This window comes from Microcebus murinus, chromosome 6 (genome assembly GCF_040939455.1).
Source record: "Microcebus murinus isolate Inina chromosome 6, M.murinus_Inina_mat1.0, whole genome shotgun sequence".
Lineage (NCBI taxonomy): Eukaryota > Metazoa > Chordata > Mammalia > Primates > Cheirogaleidae > Microcebus > Microcebus murinus.
The window spans coordinates 75,280,377-75,295,140 of NC_134109.1; the positions used below are offsets into that span (position 1 = coordinate 75,280,377).

The window sequence follows — 14,764 nt, forward strand, 5'->3', positions numbered from 1 at the left end:
TTATGTTCTTCTTCTTGAAGGAAATAATAAAAAATAAACAATGGAATGATATCTTCAAGCTGCTGAAAGAAAATTGTCGTTCTTGAATTCTCTATCCAGCAAAAATACACTCTAAAAATGAAGATAAAATACTTTTGCAGAAAAACAAAAATCAAGTGAAATTTTCACTAGTATATCCTCACTAAAATAAATACTAACGTGAGTTCTGCTAGCAAAAGGAAAATGATTCCTAATAGAAACAGAGAAATCAGGAAGGAATAAAATACCATAGAAAGAGTAAAAACATGGGTAAATATAAATGGTTATTGACTATACAAGACAGTAATTATGATGTTTTCTGGGGAATAAAACATGTAGGACTAAAATGATTAATAACAATAACACAAAATATGGTAATAAGTAAAGTTAAAATATTCTAAGGACCTAGCATTGTTCAAGAAGTATAAATGCATGAAGTTATATTAGGTTGTAATAAGTCCAGGAAGTATGTTGTATTCTTTAGGATATACAGTAAAAGAGTAAAAGAATATATAATTAACAAACTAATAAAGGGGCTGGGGTAATAGAATAATGAAAGATGTCTAATTAACCTTTAATTTTGAAAAGCAGGAAAAATGGAACATAAAACAAGTGAGGGACAAGCAGAAAATAGATACATATAAGCACAAATATATCAGTAATTACATTTAAAGAAATTGGTCCAATTAAGAGGCAAATATTTTCAAATTGGATTCAAAATATAATTAGATGATGCTTATAAGAGACATTTCTTAAATATAAGGATAGACAAAAGAAGTAAAAAGATGAAAAAGATATGCTATGGAAATACAAAACAAAAGAAAGTTGGTATAGTTACTCAATTATTAAAGTAGAACGTGTGACTAAAGGAAATCCACTAGGAAGATGAAATACTGCTAAATGTGATTTCACATAGCTTCAAATATCTAAAGCAAAAATTGACAGAACTTAAAGAGAAGACAAATCCATACAACCAACCCTCTCAATTACTGATAAAGAAAATAAGAAAAAAATCAGCAAAGATATAGAAGATCTAAAGCAGTGGTCCCCAACCTTTTTGGCACCAGAGACTGGTTTCATGGAAGACAATTTTTCCACGGACAAGGGAGAGGGGTGGTTTTTGGTCGATTCAAGCATATTACATTTATCGTGCAGTCAAACCTCTCTGCTAATGATAATCCGTATTTGCAGCTGCTCCCCAGCGCTAGCATCACCGCCTCAGCTCCACCTCAGATCATCAGGCATTGGATTCTCATAAGGAGCGTGCACCTAGATCCCTAGCATGCGCAGTTTACAGCAGGATTAGCGCTGGTATGAGAATCTAACAGTCGCTGGTGATCTGCCAGAAGGCGGAGCTTATGCGGTGATGCAAATGATAGGGAGTGGCTGTAAATACAAATGAAGCTTTGCTCGCTGTTGTGCAGTCTGATTCCTAACAGGCCAGGGACTTGTACCAGTCCGCGGTCTGGGAGTTGGTGACTGCAGATATAAAGAACAGTTTTAATAAACTTTACTTAATTGGCATGTATACCACCCTGCACACAATGATCATAGAATACACATTCTTTGTAAGTGCATATGGATCATTTACCAAAATTGACCATGTGCTGAGCCATAAAGACCCAATAAATTACTTTGGCCACCATTTAATTAAGCTAGAAATCAATAACCAAAAATAACAAATATCTTTGCTTTATATCCTATGCTAGACTATAACAAATAAGAAGTACTGGAAGTTTTGCACTACAGAAACTGATCCAGGAATCATTTTAAACATATACAACTATACTTTAAAATAAATATATATTCATTTTCAGCTAATTATAAAAAAATCTGTATAGCATGTGTTTTGAATAACATTTTTTAGATGAAATTATACATAAATATATTTTATAGGATATTTTATATAGGATCATTTTTCTTGTTTTTGCTTACAAAATCAAGGTCTCTCATTTTCAAGATGTCAAGATGCATACTGAGACCACTAACATGATTTTGATTGTAAACTTTGTTATTAAAAAAGAGCCAACTAGTCAATTTATTTCAATACTTACTTAGTTGCCACAAAAACAAAAAGAAGAAAATGTTAAGCAAATCTACTAACCTTGACAGACTGATATATGGTCTTATGCCAGCAAGTGCCCAGTGAGATATATTCTGAATCTGCAGGTTCTCTTTGGAGTGAGAGAGACCACCACCAATTTTCATATCACCCTAGTGGACAAGAAAATCTACTAAGAAAACTACCTTTTCTGGCAACTCTAAAAAGTAGGCCAACTATAAAAGAAACAAAGGGAAGAAAAGAAAGCCAAGGTAATGAATGAGAAAATGCTCTTCCCTCAAATCTTAAGATTATATTGTTGTGCCTCAAGGTGACTAATTGAACCTAAGTACTTATTTCTTGTCCCTCTGAAGTGACAGTAGAAATATAAATCTAAAAATATATCTTTAGCAATGCTGCAAAGTTAGAGGTATGCAACCAGAATACAAGAACAATGAGAAATTTCTGGAAGATATAAAGCAAGATCAGGACAAAAAGAAAGGCCAAGAAAGATTTGCAGCAAGGCTGAGAATTTGCAAACCCCAAAAAGGAAAAAGAAAGGATGTTAAGTGTAACAAATTCTTATGTTTTTTTTTCTTTTTCTCATTTTACATGAGGTTATGTGAAAATTAGTCTGTCCAACCTTCCAGTTCACTAAACTGATCTTTGGTGTGTTCTTTCTACTATTCAGCTCAATATTGACTGATTTTTTTTTTAAAGTCATGAATCATTTCATTTTCACAGCAGCTTTTCTTCCCAGATATATCATCTGCTTGAATGTCACTAAAAATAGTAAGTGAAATAACTTTGAAATTGTCTTTGTTTCCCAACTTAATATTATTTCCCCCAAAGCTACATTGTTTTCTTTAAGTTTGCTACCTCTTTGTGTTGGTTATTCTTGAATGTTTGGTTCTTGCATTGTTAGCTGGAGTATATTTCAAGTGACCAGACTCTGAGGATGAAGATGATTACATGGGTGCTGGGCATATTGACAGGCTGGTTTGTATAGGTTGGATGTCTTTTGAGTGTGCGTATGTACTTCCTTCTCTTTTGAGGCCCATTAAGTCAGGGAAGACTCTACCCCATCAAAGTCTCTTTTGGGAATGTCTCACATCAGATTTGGATTTCCATATCTGTGGCTTTATCCTGTACATGAGAGTGTCAACTGCTTTGGAAGCAAGACAGTGGTGCAATTGTTCTATGTTGTTCTACCACTCTACAATTAATTAACTGGCCAACAAGACAAAGCCTATTCCTCCAAGTTTCCTGAAGCCTTTAATCTTGGGCTTATTGCCAGGTTTCTTTTGTTTTGGAAGATCTTTTCCATCTCTATGGAGCTGCAGGGTCAACTTTGTTGGGATCTGACATCATTTTCTTCCCCATTTCTTTTGCATCTTCCAGAAATTCACACTGCTGATGACACCTTTCCCTGCTTTCTAAAGTTGATATGGATTTATTATTGTTTTATATCTCTTCTGTCATTTCAATGGAATTTTGGTAAAGAGGAAAGATAAAAGCTATCAAAATGTTCAGTCAGCTCTCTTAAACCAGTATATACATTTCCATGTTACTTCACTTGAATTACCTGAGCAATTAAACAAATGAAATCTGATGGCACTTTCTAGTTTAGTGAGATGGGATTCATTTGTCTTAATTTCCAACTCTCTACTCCATTAAGATTTAAGTAAATTCATCTAGTACTTCCTTTTCCAATATTGTTTTAGCATAAGAAGTATGCCCCCACTGTCTCCACAACTATTCCTTCCCTTTTACCTATCTTCAATCTTTGTCCTGTGTGCTCTTTCTTTTCTACTATAATAGGTGATAAATCTTCTCTGTGCTAAAGTTATTCCCTCAATTTCTCTCCTTTTTGTCCTCTTATAAGCCCAAATACCAATAAATATCACCTAATGCTCACTCTTGAAGAGACCTTCCTTAGAGTTTATGGACCTTGTCTACTGTGGTTTTTGTCCTACCTCTTTAACAACTCCTTAGTTTGAAGATAGTGGGATAGTGGGGATTTCCTCAATGTGGAGTGAACAAAGTACTAATGAAAAAGATAGAAAAGAATTGATCAGAAATGGAAAGAAAAAATGGAAAAAAATGTTGTCGCCTTCATAAGTCAAAGCCTATCTTCTTTCCTTAGTCTTTATCTGCAAAAATGAACACTCTTGAATCCTGACCCTCTCTCTGAAGGCACCATTCTTAAATTCCATTATCTGACTTGATATTTTTCCTTTTCTTACCACTTTGACAATTCTTTCTTAGTCCAAAGGGAGTCATATAGTGGGGGAGACTTCTACAATGTGGAAGGTAATCTATAGGAGTATCAAAGATTAAAAAAATTGATATTCATCAGAAATTAGAAAGAAAAGATGGAAAACAGGAAAAAAATCTAAGAAAACACGATTGGAAGCTATATGAAGTGAAAGGTAGACATCGCCAGTTAGTTGGGGCACAAAACAAAAATATCTCTTGAGTTTCAGAGACACTGAGACGTGTGTGGGAAATTGCAATCTTAGTGTTTGCCCATAGAGTGGAGTGGCCACTAGATGTCCAGGATGCTTAGTCTATGGTGTAGAGGGGGTGCCTGCCCATGCTGTATGCTACTGATTATGGTTATCCGGAATAGACCTAAAGCAAAAAGGAGATCCTGGGAAAAGTACCAATTTCTTTGGTTAATGCCATAATACACTAATCATTCCTTTACCTCGTGCCTACTAAGCATTAATGTATTCTCTTGCCAGTAAATCATATTTTGTTTATTTACTGTGAGGAGCCTTACGTTGTTTTATAGAATTATATTTCTAAGCTCTTCAAGGGAAAAGTCCTTTTGTTTTCTTTCTTTTTAAAAATGTCTCTCTCTAGTATAGTGTTTTGCTTCAAATTAAATGAGAAATTATTTCTAGAAAGCTTCCTATAAAATGGACTTTTCCATGAAACTACTGGAGTTTTCTTTAATCAAACACTTTTTCTTTTCCTCTTTCTTTTTTTAACTTGATTTCTGTTCATAGTCTTGTGTAGGCAAAACAACAAGAAAACATCTAGTGTTCAGTTAGGTGCGTCTAAACCATTTATTTCAAGAATAAGGAAAATGAGGCCAAATCAGGCCATTTTAAAGTAAGGATAGACTGGAGAGTTGAAGGAGTAAGAGCAAGAGTATAGCAGTTCCATGAAGATTCCTTCTTCACCTCACTGCCGATTTTACTTTTCTCTAATATTAATGTTCCTATCCTTATGTCCCAGAATCCCTTTACTTCTCAAGCCTTATCATGAATATGTGTCTCCACATGTGGATTACTAAGAGTGATTGCTAAGAAATAGTAGGAATAGGTAAATAAGAGAGGGAAATAAAAGAAATCTGTGATAATAAGTCATGTTACGAAACATGAAAACCACACAAGTAGGAAAAAACAACATGGTCGTTCTACCAATGGGAGAGAGCATGATACAGAGCAGGTTTCAGAGTTAGAGACATGAGAGCATGAACCCTGAGTGAGGATTAAAGGAGATACCCAGAAAAGTGCCTGGCCCTGGGCATTCAGGCAACTCTTCCTTCAAATGACAGTAATAGATACATACCTTGCAGGCAGGCCAGAAGGCAGAGCTGGAATGTGGTCACATATGCTGAGTTAACAGTTGAGAAATTATTCATGTTTTTTACATAGACATGAACCAAAATAATATATTTTAATTTCAATCCCTTACATTCATAGTAGCTGCAGAAGAAAAGATATATTTATAAGTTCAGGAAAATTACAACTCTGGTAAGAAAATTATCAATAATATATTGAGTAGACTTTATACCAAATATATTCCATCTTGATAATTCACTAGTGTGATGGTAGCATTTGGTGATAGAATGATGCAGGGATCAGCAAACTCTTTCTGTAAAGAACCAGATAGCAAATATTTTAGGTTTTGCAGGCTGAGAGGCAAAATTGAGGATATTATATAGAACATAACAAATTATAGAAAATCTAACAAAATGTAGACAACAAATTGCTTTATTGACAAAATTCAAAATATAATAATAATTGAGTACATTGAAAAATATACTAATGAGAATGGAAGGTGTTTTTTTTTTTTTCTTTTGGAACATTTTGCTTAATTAGGGTTCAAAGTTAATATTCCCTAATATCAAATTGGTTGCAAATTTTCATTTGTAAAAATCATTCTTAGCGTATGGGTGTTATCAAAATGATGGCAAGCTGACTTTGGCCTATGGGCCTTGGTTTATTAGACTTAAGAGTCTAATTGGCCCATTATACTCTTGCAGTAGCTTTAAAGCCACAATAGCTTTAAATCTATTGTGATTTTCCATTTTAAAAAAACCAAAATGTAACTTTAAACTGTAGGTTTTATGAAATCAATAAACTGACTCACCAAAGTTTTTTCTTTATAAACTTCGTATTAATAACATTAATCAATTAATAAATTTTGAAGTGTTATTTTATGGAAGAAACAGTCCAATAATTTTTATTTTAGAAATAATAAGTCCAATGAGAAATCTCAGTGATTTTATATCTTACTCCTTAGCAAACAATAGCCAGAGTAAGGAAAGAAAACAAAACTCAAATTTCAATTAAAACAAACTGATGTTATTTTTGACTTCTGAAATTGCTGGTAATGTCTTCTCCACTAGGTCTGAGATTTTAATACTTTCCAGTTAAACCCTCATTAGATGATAGTTTGTAAATACTATAAAGTTAAGATAAATATCATTCTCTTAAAGGTTGCTTGTTGTTTTCATATATTGGTATCTCTTACTTGTTCTAAAGCACTGGAAAACAAATAAGATAGATCTTCATGGAACCAGGCTATCAAAGGATTTAACATGATCAAGAAGCAAGAAGCCAGAAAAACCACATCTGATGAAACTGAGTATCAGTAATATAATAAAAAAGAGTACTAAAATTCCTGAGATAAACTTAATCCTGGGATGATCATTAACTTTATGGGACTCAACTGTTAAGCAACTTCAGCAAAACTATCTCTCATTAAGGGTGTTCCAGTTAGAACTAAGAATTACATACAAACAATGCTTAGAAGATAACTGAGCAGCTAACCATCAATAAAGTAGATAAAAGCAACAAGATTTAATATATATTACATATTTGGAATAGAAGAAAATAGAAAAGAAAATAAATTACTAAGAGTTTCATTTGAAGATCTTAACCTGCTTTCTACATTAATATTATTTCATTCTTGAACACTATTATCCAAAGCTTCCTAGAGGTTGAAGATTATTTTTTACCGTGGCCAATTTCCTTTAGTTGCATTATTTGTAATAGCCACAAAACACCCAAATGTCCATCATAGAAAGGATAAATAAATTGTAGTATATCCACACAATAGAATAATCTTCAGAAAAAAAAGAAAAGGAAAAAAATAAAGTATTCATATAACATGGATAAATTCATAACCATAACATTGAATGCAGAAAGTGAAAGAAACCAGGGACAAAAGAATACATAGGAATAAATAAATATTTTCAGCTATATGGAATGCAAAAACAAGCAAAACTAACCATCTATGACACTAAGTGTGAGAAATGTGGTTACTCTCAGGAAAGGGGGAAGGAATAGTGACTGGGAAGGGCATGAAGCAGAAGAAAAGGACTTCCACAGTCTTGATGTTTCCTTTCTTGACCTCGGTAATAGTTACACAGGTGTGATCACTTTGTGAAAATCCAGCAAGCTGTATTTTTGATTTGTGCTCTTTTTTGTGTGTGTACCTTCAATAAGAAGGTAAGAAAAAAGGCAGGTATATGGATTTCCTAAAAGAGATTATCCCTATAGTATTTCATTCATCTAGAGGTGATTCTAACTAGACACATTTTTTCCTGCTTCTCAATTTGTACTATCACCATCTTCTAATAATTTTTGTTCATGTCATACCTATATTATTTAAAATTTCCTCTCATTGTTCTTTCTGTATCACTGCATTTCTCTTTTTCTTTGGAATTGTAGACTATCACCCTGATAGCATCCAGCAATCGTTTTGGGTGGGAGTTTGAATAATCAAGTCTTTTTAAAACTAAGGACAAATTTCTTCTATTTTCAAAAATTATCATTCTGCCACCATCTATTTATGTCCTGTTGATTTGGAAGTGGGACATCCTTGAATTTTCTTCCGTATCTCTCAAATTTTCCCCATATTTTGCAAATTATTGCTCTATATTCTGGTACATATCCTTGATTGGCAGGAAGCTACCAAACTATCAAATTGTTCTCGTATTTTCAACTATATTATATGCCTCTGAATATCAGGTTAATCTTAGGTTATATTTACCTGATTGCAGGAATCCCAACAAAATATTAAAACTCTCTTCAGTTTTCAAAATGAATTTATGAATGTCTTTGAAACTGAATTTTTTAACATTTTAATACAAACATTATGTTATTTAAACAGCAAGTGAAAGAAAGAACAAAAGACAAATAATGAAGACAGTGCTTATGAATGAATTTGAGAAAGATTTTAAACTTTCTCTTCTCAGATCTTAATGTAGCGGAAACATAAAGTAATTAAATTGGATGTTTTAAAAGTTAAGGTCAAATTCTGAATATAACATTTAAAATGTCTATTTAAAGATGATGTTATTAAGCTATGAGAAGCTTTAGGCATGTCATTTTCCTACGAATGTTTTTGAATCAGCTTTCTTATAGAGAATTTTGGTTTTATATCTGGCTCTAAACACTTTTTTGGTTTTGTTTCAATGAACATATTTGTGGGACTGCAGCCAAGAGAGTGTGCCACTTGGGGAAGGAGGGGAAAACATTTTGTTTCCTTTTTTTTCCTCGAGATATTTTTGTTTACAGAGTGAACGCAGGATGCCATCAAACTTCCAAATCTGAACAGTAGAGGTGATTTTGTCAACATCACTTCACTCCCAAAGTCAGTAGCTTTCCAAAACAGTATAGTTGCCAGCTGACCTCTTTAGTTACTGCCACATTTAGACACTTTAATAAAAGCCTATTGTTCATTTTAAGCTGTATCATTTTATCTTCATGTATTGTTTACCCAAGGTGAATTTATTTATAAGTAAAGATTAATGTTCTAAAGTTATTTCACCATTTAATTGCTTTAACAATACTGGGGAATTATTTTCACAGTTTTTTTATTTACTAATAAAAAACTACATGCAGTACCAGAATCCATCCAGTAAGTATTTCCAACGCATTAGTACTGAGAAACCATTGCTATCAGAATTCCATTATAAATAATTTTATAACATACGGCAAATTACTACACTGAAAATTTCATAGCTAAGATTGAGAGAAGTACCTATATTCTTACATAATCCTTCAATAACAGATTTATAATAGAGGTATAGCCCTGACCTATGGAGAAGCCATATGGTATAAAGACGTTAAAGTAGAGGCATCAAAGCCAGTGTGTCTGAGTGTATGTAGTCCACCACTGACCAGTTATATAAACTTGATCTAGTTAAGTTCTAGATGTCTTAGCTTCATTATCTGTAAAATGGGGGTGATAATAGTATATAATTCATAGGATTGCTGTGAGTATAAATGGGTTAATACAGTGCCTGGCACATAGTAAATATTAAATAAAATTTAGCTAGTTCCTCACGTTTTATAGAGGGAGATAATAGAGAATGTCTGAAGATGCTATATCAGGGGAGATATAAATGTATTGCATAAAGTTACTGGGCATCTTTCAAAATAACTACAAACAAATTGTTAACTGCAGGAGTCAGAGGATGGAGGGAAAAGATAGACCCTATTTTTTTATACTTCACAAAAATAAGATGAAGAATATAATAAAGATAAGTATATCAGTTACTTAAATACAAAACTGCTCCTTCCTTCCACTATGTCTTCCTACTTTGTTACTTCTGTTATGCTCAATCCTTTCTAGTAGTTTCCTTTATGACTTCAAACATTTCCTCTCTCCTGTCTCCCAAAGGCTGAACATAAATGCGTATCATATGTGAAGCTGAGGAATCTTCAAAGCCCAAAAAGAGAAATAAAAGGCACCAAATGCAGCAAACTCCTGTACTTTACTCATATCTTTATGATTTTTGTATGGGTTATGTAAAAATTCCACAGCTTAACCTTCCAGCTCAGTAAACTGATGTTTAAACCTGTTATTTCTACTATTCCTCCCCAATACTAAGATTTTGTTTTATTTAAACTTATAATGATTAGTTTCATTTTCATAGAAGCTAGTTGTATTAAGAAAGATACATCTTACCTATATATCTGATACTAATTATAATAATTAGTGTTCTTTTGTTCCTATATTTTGTTTTCCCATTCCCAAAAGGTAAAATTCTTTTTGTTTGTTGAGTTTGACGTTCCTTTTTTTTTTAACTCTTAAAAAAGGCACTTTTATTTCATCTTATAAAAAAGCCTTAATTGATTTCAAATATATTTTATATTCAGTATTTTTTTTCTGTTTTTAAAATTTTGGAAATTATGGGGGTACGAACATTTTGGTTACATGTTATGACTTTGTCACATCTCAACCATGGTTTGAGATGTGCCCTTTCCCCACAACAACACTTACCACGTTTGTTAGTTATGAGTCTACCCACCTGCGATCCCTTTGTCCCCAAAGAATATTACTACTGTGTGAGCACCTTAGTGTTAATCAGTCAGTGCCAGTTTGATGGTGAGTACATGTGGTGCCTATTCTTCCATTTTTGTGATACCTCACTTGGGAAGATTCCTGATGGTCCTTTTTTTATGCCTGTGTTAGCTTTTCTCAAATTATTGGTGATTCTTGATTAACAGTTTATATTTATGGATAAGTATTTAGATTCCTGATTATTACTATCTGCAACATATGTTCTCAGTTCCAGTGACAATCTTTTCTCTCTTGGTTCTGAGTACAGGCTCTGAATATATGAGCTCTGGCCATGCTGGCTTATCTTTTGAATATAAGCAAATCTTCTCTTGTGAGGTGACCTCCAGCCCAAGTTTCTGTTACTAAATCTCTGTCTTGGAATGTGTCTACCACAGTTAGAGTCACAGTGTTTTGGAAAATGATCCAATAAAAATTATTCCTATTTGTTAAATACAAAACATAAGTACTTATTAAAGCTAACTGGTCTTTGCAAATTATGTATAAGGAAATACTAAGTTGCATACGTAATTTCTAAATCAGTTTTTACTTTTAATTTCTTTTAAAATTAGCAAAGTGAGAGTTGCCTAGGAGCACTGGAGACTGGGTGTCTGGGATGCTCAAACCAGACAACTGCAAGATGCTGTCACAAATGTGGAGAAGCATTTTGGAAAGCTGTGCCAAATCTTTGCTGCCTACGTACTGAAAACTGCCAGGCTGCGAGACAAAGCAGATCTCCTGGTGAATGAAATCAACGTATATGCCTCTACAGAGACTCCAAATTTAAAGCCAGGGCCTGAAAAACTTTGCTGATAAGTTTGCCATATCTCATGATTATTGACAAGCAGAGTGTTGAAAGACTTGAAGCCAAAGTAGTTGAACCTTTGAAAGCTTATGGAACCATTGTAAAAATCAAATGAGACAACCTCAAAGCAACATTAACAGCAAGGAATCAAGAAGCTAAGCAGTTAACTCAGAAAGAACTCATCAGTGAAACCCATCTGATGGACATGTTATTGTATCCTTTGAATTTCAGTCTTTAAAAAAATGCAAGGCAGAAACCAAATTACAGAGAGCTATAATGGATGCTACCCAAACAACTCATCATATGGGGAAAACAATTTACAATTTGAAAAGCAGAAAATGAAAAATATAAAGACTATATTTTTAGAATTTATCACAGTTGAAATGTTATTTCAGGGAAAAGCATTAGAGGTCTACCCTGCTGCCTACCAAAACATACAAAAGATTGATGAGGATGAAGATTTAGAGATATTGTGAGAATAAATTCAAATTCATTTTTTCAGAGATCACTGTCAACTAAGTGTGTATCTGGAACAGGACAGGTATCTACATGTTGGCTAAGAAAAGATCAACAAGCAGAAGATGATGAAGATGAAGAGTTAGACGCTACGGAAAAAGAAATTTAATTTTCTTACATAAACTTCACATTTCCACTTTCATCTTAAATAACTTGAAATCTAGAATTACTAAATTGTAAAACTTTATAGTCACTTTATACATTAAAACCTTAAACTGAAATCCTACTAGAAATGGAAAAATAATTAAAGGCAATTTATGCTAATAAAATTAGCAAAGTGATCTTGTAAGTGACAAAATACTTGTGTTTTATGTAGTAGTCAATAAATATTTATTAAGTTCCTTCAACATGTCAGAGTCTTTTCTACTCCCTCCCCACCCCACCAAGGACCTACATTCTAGCTGAGGATCACAGAGAATAAGAAAAGCTAAAAAAGTAAAATATATATCCCATGTTACATAGGGATGAGTATTAAAGAGACATGTAAGACAAGGAAGCAGTACGGAAGTATGAGAGTGGATGTATGGCATTCATAGGTAGGGTAGCCAGGAAAGACCTTGCTGAGAAAGTGACATGTCCCTAAGGGGCATGAAAAAGTGAGCCATACCAATACTGGGGAGCAGAACTGAAAATGCAAAGGGCCTTTAAAATGTCCTAAATTTCCATAGAAGGAGGCTGCCTTAATCATTCAAATCTCATATTCTGGAAACTATACTGGTTGCACATTTGTTGTGTACTATAATTGAAGATGTTGCAAGTTTTGGCAACATATTTTTCATTTTAGTTCTTGCTTAGCAGTTCTAATCTAGTTTGCAAAAACTTCCCAAAACTGACTTTCTGAAATCAAATATAATCTTACTACTCCAAAAGTACTGACTAATATCTCTAGAGAAGGTTCTTTAAACAAGGTTGAGAGTCAGTAAAGGGAAAGGCGACATCTCAGCTGCTCACCTGCTGTGAGACTTTGGTCTGTGACTTCTTCAGGCCTCTGTTTCTTCATCTAGGAAACAAGACAGGTGGGTTGATTCGGGGGTTCTAAGTCCATGAATAGAGAATTTTGAGTAACTTTAGAGCAAGCATGTAGTCTCTAGCTTGACTCTACCTTGCCACAGCATAATGTACCAATTTATGGCTGGGCGCGGTGGCTCACACCTGTAATCCTAGCATCTGGGAGGTTGAGGCGGAAGGATGGCTTGAGGTCAGGAGTTCAAGACCACCCTGAGCAAGAGTGAAACCCTGTCTCTACTAAAATAGAAAAAATTAGACGGGCGTGGTGGTGTGAGGCTATAGTACCAGCTACTCGGAAGTCTCAGGCAAGATTGCCTGAGACCAAGTTTGAGGTGACTGTGAGCTAGGCTGTCTCCAAAAAAAAAAAAAAGAAAGAAAGAACTTACTGACTCTTTAGTTATCTGACTAACCCCGGACCAAATAAGCTTGCAGACAGTCCCACCCTATGGGTGGGACATGAACCCATAGGGTGGGTTTAACAACATAACATATAACATAACAGCATAACTATGCTTGTACCTTGTTTATTTAAACTCCCCTACAACTTAAGAGACTGCTCTGGTTAGTTCATTCATATTTAGTGTAACATGAACCATCAAAATTTCCATGAATTTGGATGAAGTTAGGCAAACATGTATGTGGAAAAGGATAATGAGCTCCATATTTCCTCACTGTGAAAAGGTGGAGGCTTTCCTATTTGGGTAGAAACATATTCAGGACAGTTTGTAAGCAGCTGCCTTTTATGTAGCTAAGGCAGGTAAGGTGGCTGGGAGAGTCTTCATGGAATAAAAATACAATTCTTTGAACTGTTCATAGAGCTTATTTTTTTTTTTTTTGGTGCAAAAAAACTTAATCTTAATCCTTAAATACAAATTGAACACAATATTGCCAGTAGATTGTAAATTCTCTGAGGGTAGGACCTATTCCTTAGTTGTCTTTGTATTGTATCTCAATGGTACAACATAGTACCACACATAATACACACTCAATACACACTTCTAAGTTGACTTCTGTTAACAATTTTCTTTCTTTTTTGCTACTATTTCAGGTCCTCTGTGTCATCATACTTTCTCTTGCTTTTAGACATTAAGATGCTATTTATTGCCCCTGGCAGGCACTATTTTTCTCTTTCTTTATCTCTTCTTTATCATGTAACTCCTAGACACTCAGAATCCAAAAATCTTAGATATTTCTCTCTCTCTCTCTCTCTCTCTCTCTCTCTCTCTCTCTCTCTCATACTTTGTGTTATAATTGCATGCATTTTCCCCACTAGACTCTAAATCCTATGAGATCAGAAAAAGAGTCTGTATTTTTCTCTGTAGTAAACCCAGCATCTAACACAGTACTTGACACAGAATAGGTGCTAAATAATTCTTACTAAATGAAAGGCCAGGTGCAGTAGCTTACGCCTGTAATCCTAGCACTTTGGGAAGCAAAGAAGGAGAACTTCTGGACTCCAGGAGTTGGAGACTGGCCTGGGCAACATAGCAAGACCTGGTTGCCACAAAAAAAAAAAAAAAAAAAAAAAAAAGAAAAGAAAAGAAAGAAAGAAAAAAAAAGTGTGGGTGTGTGTGTATGTATAACTAAATGAATGTTATGCACGTACTGGGTGTGGCTGGCCAAAAGAATAAAAGGTGATAAGAGTAAAAGATAATAAGAGGAAGCAAAAAATAATTCATCAAGAAAGATAATTCGATACTGAATCTTTAAAGAAGAATCCTCATAGATCATGATTCTTAATCTTGAGAGGTCTTTTTTTTCTATGAATTGTTCTAAATAAGTCCAAA

At 34.0% G+C, this 14,764-nt stretch overlaps 1 long non-coding RNA gene and 1 pseudogene across 1 annotated transcript; one reads left to right on the plus strand and one right to left on the minus strand.

Annotated features, from left to right (window-relative positions):
• Positions 1-2,122: 2,122 nt before the first annotated feature.
• On the minus strand, positions 2,123-5,773 carry LOC142871396 (uncharacterized). The gene is made up of 2 exons (XR_012919643.1): positions 5,642-5,773; positions 2,123-2,232 (listed from the first exon to the last, which is right to left on the minus strand). It is a non-coding gene; the product is annotated as an uncharacterized LOC142871396 (long non-coding RNA).
• A 4,226-nt stretch (positions 5,774-9,999) lies between these two features.
• LOC105872570 (CBY1-interacting BAR domain-containing protein 1 pseudogene) lies at positions 10,000-12,078 on the plus strand (annotated as a pseudogene).
• Positions 12,079-14,764: the final 2,686 nt, after the last annotated feature.